The sequence below is a fragment of the Pinus tabuliformis genome, chromosome 4_1 (genome assembly GCF_031772625.1).
Source record: "Pinus tabuliformis cultivar Carrire ecotype Pingquan chromosome 4_1, CPIR1, whole genome shotgun sequence".
Classification (NCBI taxonomy): domain Eukaryota; kingdom Viridiplantae; phylum Streptophyta; class Pinopsida; order Pinales; family Pinaceae; genus Pinus; species Pinus tabuliformis.
Window position 1 is genome coordinate 911,388,244 of NC_142303.1, and position 8,331 is coordinate 911,396,574.

Here is an 8,331-nt window from a genome sequence, read left to right on the forward strand (position 1 = left end):
GTGTATAATGTTCCTATCTTGGGTCCTTTGGCCACGACCAATACTCCTTTGCTAATTTTCTAGCCTTCTTTTCCAAAGCTTGTGGAATAGCCTTCATCATCCAGTCGTCCCATAGAGATTAAACTCACGCGCATTTCTGGTACATGCCTAACTTGTTTCAACAATATATCTTGTCTATCTTTCATCTTGATTTGGACATCTCCCACTCCAGCAATACTGTAAAAATGATTATTCCCCAAATGCACTCTACCATAATCACCAGGATTATATGAAACAAAACTATCTTTGCATGGGGTTACATGGTGAGATGCCCCAGAGTCAAGGATCCAATCAAAGCTACTGCTAGATGTATATACACATGCATCCTTTACTGAAACAGTAAACAACACAACACCATCTGTGGCTACAGCAATAGTCTCACCTTCATTTGTGCTAGACGACTTGTGATTTGTATTGGATGGTCTCTGATCCTTTTGTCCTTTCTTCCAAAATCGACATTCTTTCTTCATGTGCCCGGGTTTGCCACAATGAAATCAGATGATCCTGCATCTCCTTGATTTTTATTGGCCTCTCGATCTTGATCGCCCTTACCGGCCTCGATCCATTCTCCTACCACGATCAGCTAGAGCTAGAGTCTCTCCTCCCTGGTTTTCCGCAATTGACTTGTGTCGCAACTCCTCATTCATTAAACTGTTGCTGACATCATCAAACTTCAGGGTCCCTGTAGTTACTGAAGTGCTCCTATCTACAACTAAATTTTCCCAACTGTCTAGCTTAGAACACATTAGCAAAATGGCTCTAATTTCATCATCTAAAATTATTTTAACAGAGGCAAGTTGATTAGTAATAGTATTAAATGCATTCAAGTGCTCAGCAACTAAAGCACCCTCTTTCATCTTGAGATTATAAAGCTTCTTCATCAAGAACACTTTGTTTGATGTTGTGTTCTTCTCATGTAGATCATGGAGCTTCTTCCATAATCCTTCTGCCGTCTTTTCTCTGGACACATTGAAATAAACATTCTTTGCTAAATATTGGCCGATTGTTGCAATCGCCTTTTTATCTAGCTTATTCCACTCTTTATTTGTCATCGATGAGGGTTTCTTTGTTGTGCCCTCAATCGGAAAACACTGATCCTTTAAAGTCAATATATCCTCCATGCACTCCACATTTTAGGCTTCATGGCATGTTTCACCATATGCCCACGGCCTTTTTATTTCTTGCAACAACTGTCTTAACGTTCCTCAGCGAGTTCCTCAGCTATTTCCTGAACATATCCTTTTCCTGGACTCCCTTCTTTGCATCGATTTCCGATTTCCTAGACAGATACTTCAATAGCTCCAGAGGTAACAACCAACGTTTTAACGAATGCTGCAAGAGTAAGGTGATGGCACTAAGCGGCTTGCACAGTGGATATTTGACCCTAGCTCTGATACCAGTTGAGCATATATAACACACAGCAGATTTATACTCAAAGATTTAGATGGCAATAGCAAAGAATAATTTCAGAGACAGACAAATGGAGAAACAACAAGATTACTCAATCAGAAACAACGAAATAGATAAAACAATCACTGGAGAAATCACTTAGCATTACATAATAGGCCTAGACCTTGGCTTGCAATCCCTGGCCAGAGAAATTACAAATTTATAGAGGCTGAAGAAGGATCTAGAATCCTACATGTGATTTAGATGGAGATCTAGAAACTAATGGTGGTGTAAAAGGATCTAGAATCCTGCATGTGATTCTAGAAACTACTCGCGATGTAGAAGGATCTAGAATCATGCATGAATTTGGCTTCACACTTAACCCTAAATACAATAGACAATATTTGCATCCCAAAAAATAAAAAATAAAATTGTTATAATAATAGGTCAAAAAATCACAAAATATTTTAATTCTAGAAAGAAGCTGGAAACTGAAAGATTAAAAACAAAAAAAAGTGGAGATAATTTCATCCAAAGATCAAAATGAAATGAAGAGACACATTTGTTTTGAAAAAATACATTTAGAGAAAGAGAAGATGCTCTCATCATTCAAGCTAAAAATTAGGTTAGGATTATACTTCAAAATCCCCCGATAACTTTTAACTTTTGGTGTAAGAAAAAATATTGTGGACATCTTTTTGTAATTTTCTTGTTAAAGTTATTAATGATTCGTTAAAAACCAACATAAATCTATCTTAAGTACCAATTTAACATGAGCTTAGAGGATCAAATATTTCTTCACATATAAACTTGTAAAATATATTGTATTATTTTTCATTGTTTAAATTGTATTTTTGAATGTTAAATAAAAAATATATATAAAATCAAATAAATGTTTTAACCATCAAAAATTACTTAACCACTTAAAAAATAATTCATAAACCACTCCAACAAAGTTCTACAACCGTTCAAATACCCATTACCTGATAAGAATTCAACATTGCGGTACATTATATAATATAAACCAGTCAACAAAATTATGCAACCTATCAGATATACGTGGCCAAGAAGAATTTATTGTTGTACAGAATCAAAAGTAAAATTATCTTCAATAAATTTAATTTAAATCAAAATTTTGCCAAAATTAGGCAACCTATCAGATATCGGTGGCCAAGAAAAATTTATTGTCGTATAGAATAAAAAATAAAGCTATCTTCAATAAGTATGATTTAAATCAAAATTTTGCCAAATTCGAATTATCCTCGGAAAAAATCACAAAACTGCATTTAGAACGGTTACACATGGCTATGGCCATTACTATAGCTAAAGGTAATTTGATTAGCTTTGAAAAGTAATCCTAATGAATTCTAAAAGCAAATGGAAAACATGTTCAAAGATTATCATCTATATATATAAATGATATGCTTCTCTGCTAAAAAAAAATGCTCTAAAAAATGTTCTAACGCATTTAAAGCATTTTCAACAATGGTATGAGTTAGTCTTTAAGCATGATCTTGTTCTATCAAATACCAAAATGGAAATAGAAAAAATAGAAATCAAATTCTTAAGATTCAAGATCTCCAGTGACAAATTATATTGCGGGATCACATATTGAAATCTTTTGAATAATTTTCCAATGAAATCTTAGATAAAACCCACATGCAGAAATTCCTTGGCAGTTTTCAGAATATTCTACAAGGGACTAGCAAACATATTTTGACTCTGCAACAAAGACTGAAAAATGCTCCGGCCATGGTCTAAAAATATGCCTCTCGCATTTCGAAGAATCAAGACTAAAGTGAAGTAACTTCCTCCCCTTTCATTTGCCACGGGTGAAGGTAAAATGTTTATTTATAAAATGTAAATTTTAATGATATGAAATACTAATACTACAACGTGTATACATATTATGATATATATAAATGTATAAGAATAAATTCATCCAAATTGAATTCCTAACACAAACGATTTTCTTCATATTGAAGTGCAGCCCATCTCTTAACACCAAAACATAAAGTTTGAACCTTGCAATATATATTACGAGAAGAGACACAGGCAATGATTAATCCATGACTGAACGGGTAAGTAACACGCTGTTTTATGGAGACTTTACAGCGGCTAACAGAGAAGATGCCACTAAACATTATTTTAATTTTAATGCACAACAGTGTTTCAGATATTTACATCATGTGAAAGCGTAGCTGCGCTCCCTTAAATGCATGACTCTAAATAGCGACATAGGAAATTATTGTAATTTGGCGATAAAGTGAAGACAAATTAACACAATATCATGATAGGTATCGCCTTCTGCTCCATGTAAGACAGCTTCTCACAGGACCGAATTCTTCCCACATACACAAATTTATGGAATGAATCCAGTGGCGTTTCTCTTGCTATTGGGCATCACGTGGAATCTTTCTGAAATAGTTAAACTTAACTCAATTGCAATTCTGACCAGAAACCCTCTTCCATTCTTCTTAGTCTTGCTTGTCCTCTCTGACGAAGAAACTCTTACTATTGCTTGTCCTGTCTGACTTGTCCGGTCTCACTGCAAAAAGAGTGGGTACAACCTCATGGATTCCTTCCGAACAGTAATCATCTGCACACATAATTAATCCCACGAGTTATGATCAGCTCCCATATATGAAATTCATCTAAAGAATATATGGGAACAGGACTAAGAACATCAATGTCTAAATGATGGGCTCGTCCGGTGATCTCCATAACCTCTGCTCTGACTCCGTCCTGTCATGGGGGATTCAATTCTGATAACATCACTGTCCAGGTCAAGGACAGTTTACTTATCTCCTGCCCTGCTATAATGATGGATGATGGGCTTGTCCGGTTATCTCCATGACCTCGGCTCTGACTCCTTCCTGTCAAGGGGGGTTCATTTCTGTTAACATCACTGTCGAGGTCAAGGACAGTTTACTGATCTCGCTCATCAGCCTTGGCTCTTGTTTATACAAAACTTTTCAATAACTTTTTACCTACATGCATGAGACACTCCCAAACCTCCTGCAAAACATTAACTATGTTTTTTCGAAACTTAGAAGAAGTCTTGCCAAAATGCACGGTTGAAAAACAAAAACTACGTATGACGAAAACAGAACAACTGCCACATATTATAACCTGGTTTTCTTTGTTGCAGATCACTAGAGTCTCAACTAGTTCGAGTTACATTTTATTTTTCTGAAAATCAACCCATACCAACGAGAGAAGAGAGAAAGCACAGCCTTGTCTTATTAAAATAATTCTCTACTCTTTTATGAAACTCTCAAAATATTATTCCTCTAAAAGCTAAAAGAATTGAGAAGCATTTTAATATTGCAAAGCTTGCTCTCTTTCTTCTCCTATGGGTGTGGGTGATGAAAAAGATATACTGAAAAACAGTCAAGATATCATCCAAAGTACAGCACTGCACAAGCAACCAAGATATAATGAAAACTATATAAAACACACATAGGCACTGCACTACTCAACTAATCAAGATATAATGAAAACCATAGTGGAGGAAGTGCACTGCACCTTCCTCCAACATATGTGAAGCTTCACCATTTCTGCAACATATTTATAGCATAAGCAACATATAAAACACAGATGGGCACTGCACTACTCAACTAATAATGAAAACCATAGTGGAGGAACTGCACTGCACCTTCCTCCAACATATGTGAAGCTTCACCATTTCTGCAACATATTTATAGCATGAGCACCATATAAAACACAGATAGGCACTGCACTACTGAACTAATAATGAAAACTATAATGGAGAAACTGTACACCTTCCTCCAACATATGTGAAGCTTGTCCTATCAGCGCTGTACACACGTGTTCGAGGTTGGTAACCAGTCGCGCGGTCAGTGGTACTACTTTAGCAGAGCTTTACACATACGAAAATCGCACCCACTCAACATGGGTCAATGTTTTGTCGGATGGCTGTATATTGACAGTGTGTGACGAGCCGACATTGTGTATGACCCGGCCGTCGGCATTGCTCATTGGTGCTTGCTTACACACTAAAAAGTTAACGTAAATCGACCACATCTTACCTTATTGTACATCTGATTTGATATGCCCTTACAACGAGCTTTATGTGATGTTACTTATATATGGAAACATATTCACTGGATTCAAATTTAAGTTTGAAATACCTTTTGTATATTTTTTCCGATTAGGTTTGTAATTTATAATTAGGGAGTAGGCATGTTTTTGAAGATGGATTCAGCACCATCAAAAACTTGAATAGCTAAAATTTTGAAGTTTAACAATTATAATTTTGATTTACAAAAATTTTTATCGGATTTTCTTTAAATAAAACTGGAATTTCCATAACTTTTTGGGCAACTCCTCCGCCTCATTAGACTACGTGTTCGTTTATAATTTAATATTTTAGAGTTAAGAGTCGAAAATATGTTAGGTAAACTTCACTAATTCAGAAAATCGTTTATAGTAAGTTGTATGAGGTAAAACAAGATTGCATGATATATGGTATTTTTGGTAAGTAATGAAATATATGATTATGTTTTCAATATTTATTATAAGGTGTTTTTTTCAAGAGTAAAGGAATACAAAAATATGTCTTTTTGGTTGAAGTCTTCTTTTTCAACTCTTTACGGGATATGGCAAGAGGATTTGCATAATTTTATATGTATTCTATCTTTATCAGATATGGCAAGATGATTTGCATAATTTTATACACATTCTATTTTGAATTAGAAATGCAAAAAATACAATTAATATGATTAAATATATTTTTGAGAAATGTGATGTGTTGTCAAAATAGGGAGAGAGATATTACATTAAGTTTTCAAAAGGATTTGAAATTAAGTTTTAAAAAAATATTTGAAAATATAGTGAGTAAAATAACCAATAACCTGAGATGTTGAAATTATAAATTAAGTTTGATCTTGAGAGTTGAAAATTGAGCCTACAAATGAACTTGTTGAGAGGAGAAGGTCAGTTCATAATGAGACAAATAATCAGGAGCCTACAGCGTTGAAAATATAGTTCAATTTGATGTAGAGGGTTGAAAGTTAGGCCTCTGAATGATTTAGCTGAAAAGTGAAGGTTAATTCATGAAATGTATAAGAATGGAATGCATGCCTCTGACATGGGTGCCATCAAGTTCCTCATATAGAATGGAACCAGGGTCCAAAGATAAAGCACTTTTGGAGAGCCTTTCAACAAAATTTTTAAATTCTCCGTAGATATGTTGAAATATGATCTCCTAAAAGTGGTTTTTTATTTCTTCAATTGTGTGCTTCCAAACAGCTAAATTTGGGACTTATAATGGAGAATTACTTGTCAACCAATCAATAACACATTTGGAGTCATCGAAAATCAAAGTGCATTTAATGCTTTTTAGCTTAGCTAAAGTTATGAGAGCCCAAAATGCTATCAATTCTTCTTTGGTGTTAGTCCTAGATCCAAGGCCACCTTTGAAAAGGACATATTTTTCCCTAGCAGCTTAATCAATCCCCCTCCACCACAAATGTTATGTTATGTTGGTCCATAAAAAAATCCTATAGGAAGATCAAGAGAGATAACGAGATATTGAAATCTTCTTGGTCTTTTTCCAAACTGTAGAGGGATATATTCCTTGAAGAGGGAAACAATCTTGGAGGATTGAGGGAGGATGCAAATACTATCATTTTTGAATATGGCCCTATTTCTTAGTAGCAATATTCCCCAGGCAACAAAGATAGGACTAGCATAGAGATATTTGTATTTTTTTCACCCAAAAATATAGAATTTCCTCAAAGGAGGTCCACTCTAGGGTTTCTCTAATGCCCAAGACCTGAAGAACAATAAACCAATTTTTTTGGGTAATAAAGCATTTAATAAAAAGGTGGTTTATTGTTTCTTTAGGTTGTCTACATAGGGCACATATGTTTGGTCCCATGAAGCCTCTTTTCAGTAGGTTCTCCCAAGTCAAGATTTTATTGTGAAGGACTAGCCAAGCAAAGAAATTTATCTTGTTGGGAATGTGTCATTTTCAAATAAATCTATTCCACCATCTGTAGGTCGAATTTACCTCAAAATGAGTTATCACTTCATATGCTAGTCAAGATTTTACCTCACCGAAGGAGTTATAGGCCTAGATCAGTGTGTCCTCAGAGTTGTTTAGTTGCACCCCATTTGGATCTATTTCTTTTATGAATAAATTTCATTCCTCTACTAAAGAACCAGACAGTCCTAGCTTGATTTAGCTCAACCAATAGCTTTTGAAGGGAAGATAGGAATACCCTATTTTTATATTATATAGGTGGAAATGAGCTTTGGATTATAAACAATGAATCAAATCAAAGGATAGTTGGAAGACACATGCACCGCCTATAAAAGGGTCCTTGTGATTAGGTGATCAGTATTTAGCTCAAAAATCAAAGTGCTTATAATCACTCTAACACTGAACGATCGCATATGTCTCAATGATACGATCCCATCCCAACTTGTTTCACTCAAAATGGAGCTCGTATGAGAAAGATATTGTGTTCTGTCCACTTTGCCAAGGAGAGGAATTTTGAAAAAAAAGTGCAATCACTACATAGTCAGCAACCCGTACTGTTGACGTGGCAGGTGACTGTGCAGGTCAAAGGTTGGTCAACGTTTAGTGTGGTTATGCCAAGTGGCGGATTCTGGTTGGTCTACAGTTTGGTGAAATGGTGTTTTCTTATTGGTTGGAGGAGGACCAATGAGAAGGAGACATGTGGCAAGCTCAAAGGCCACCACGTGTCCCTCCCCAAAGACCTGGCATCAGCGCACAGTGACAAAATTTTATTGCAAGTCGGCGAAGTCGAACCTGTGACCTCGCTTGGACAAGTCCAGAGCCTTACCATTATACCGCGCTAGTGGTCCTTACAATACTATGGTTAGGATTTCTATTTGCTATGTTTAACCGTA

General features: G+C 35.5%; 1 long non-coding RNA gene across 1 annotated transcript; it reads right to left on the reverse strand.

Annotated features, from left to right (window-relative positions):
* Positions 1 to 3,547: 3,547 nt before the first annotated feature.
* LOC149179099 (uncharacterized) lies at positions 3,548 to 5,161 on the reverse strand. Its single transcript, XR_016258897.1, has 2 exons — positions 5,050 to 5,161; positions 3,548 to 4,027 (listed from the first exon to the last, which is right to left on the reverse strand). It is a non-coding gene; the product is annotated as an uncharacterized LOC149179099 (long non-coding RNA).
* Between the last annotated feature and the right edge of the window lie 3,170 nt (positions 5,162 to 8,331).